Raw genomic sequence first — 1958 nt, forward strand, 5'->3', positions numbered from 1 at the left:
CTGTTTACTACATCAATTATAATGTGCGATACCTTGTGTGGTGTCAAAATTCAAGGTTTATATGTGTTCGTTTGGCATTAATTCTTTGTATGTTGGAGCTAAGTGTGTTGAACGTTGAAATTAAAACAAGTCATCGTTGCTGTATTGGGTTGCATAGCCATTACCAACAATAGGATATTTCCCCGCTGCAGCAGAAGCAGTAGCACCTAAAGTTGTTCAACTACCAGATCGCAGGCGTCTTTCTGTCGAGCTACCAAACGAAATTGAATCACATACTTCATTTTATTGAAACTGAATTGATGAACAGATAAATTTGCTGTTGCAGTGGCATGTGTATTGTGTAGCATGCACTTAAGAAACGTCAACAATCTCTGCTTAAATTTATGCAGGTCCGTGGAAGCGTAAAACAAAGAAGTAAGAAACGCGTATAAAAAGGGTTGTCTACACATGTTATGTTTGGGGCAAACCAGCACACATTAAATTTCACTATTCTCATCGAATTCAGCTGTTCTGAATCGATTCTGTTCATATTACTTCCCAGTCTCTGTTATTATTGCCTGGACTATTTTTGGTACTGAATTTAGGGCCATTTAAGCCATTCAAATTCCATTGCCAGACCATTTTGGCCTGTGAATGCTATAATTCGGCAATCGAATTACACCCTTTTTTCTAAAAGAAGAATAAGCGCTTTAATGTACTGGCTTTTCCATACCATTGGACGAAGGATAGCTGCCCTAGGAACTAAAGAATATGTGCGCATTTTGTGGTATTCATTTATGACTTTAGAATATAACGCGTTAACTTCATCGCATCTTTCAGTAATATTCTTCATTGTAAGCACCTTTTATTTCATAAAGACAGCTCAAAGTAGCAGGTAGTGGCAGCATCGAATATCGAGATTGTATCGCCCCTTCAGAAAGGAGTACGATCTATTAGGGTTTCTAACAAGTTGGAAGCCGAAGGGTTTTCTGGTGAGCACGAACATGAAATGATGATGTCTCTCTAAAGAGGACCAGAGCAGGTTATCGGTAGCAGGGGGGATCTGTTCTTGGAAGAAAGACCATATTGAAGAGTGATCATTTCCCAGGCAGCCAGAATAAAAATGCAGTAAGGTCCATCGTCAACATTGTCAAGCAACACTTGTCCTTCTTTCTTTGCAAGATCATTCCAGAGACCCACTACCACTGTCTTCTTGCTTTCATCTGCAATTGTAATATCACGCTTGGAGATTTCTTCATTGTTGCTTAGAACTAGTGATACACTCCCAAAGTTGTGCTTATATTATGGAATATGGGTTCCTTCCTCAACTGCTTCTTCAACTTCTGAATTTGCATGCAAAGTCATCTCATAATCATTTGCTACTGTCTTGAATTGATTGTAGAAACTTGAAATATATGTTATAGATTGAAGGTGTAATATCAAGTCTATGGTGACTGAAATGGAATGAAATTCTTTATGTTCTTGACTTCAAGCTTTGAGCAGACCCAAAGCAATTCACACTGGTCTTCCTATTTGAAGGGGTTTTGAAATTCAAGTTTGGCGGCTGAAATACATAGATATTCAAGTTACAAGACAAGTGTTATGACTTCTGCAAATGTTTGGGTTGTCGTATGTTGATCTAGATTTTTGAAGAACCAGGTTCTCTACTTCCCAGCTACTTCTTTATTACAATTGTTGGCTAAGATGTTTTTTTCTGTGTAATTTTGCACAGAATATGTTCATGGTATGAAATTGCATTGTATATGGAAGTATATTGAGAAGCTACATACTTGAAGATTTTTGAAGACAAAGTGGTACACCAATCAATTTTTTGCAGTAATATTATTGTGAAATGGATAGAATGGGTGTTGTATTAGAATTGCTGAACACTCTAATACATTCTACAACGGACAATACAATTATGATTGATAAAGCCATTGTCGCAAACATTCAAATCTGTTTGAAAAATGTACAAGAAA

Source organism: Pinus tabuliformis, chromosome X (genome assembly GCF_031772625.1).
Source record: "Pinus tabuliformis cultivar Carrire ecotype Pingquan chromosome X, CPIR1, whole genome shotgun sequence".
Classification (NCBI taxonomy): domain Eukaryota; kingdom Viridiplantae; phylum Streptophyta; class Pinopsida; order Pinales; family Pinaceae; genus Pinus; species Pinus tabuliformis.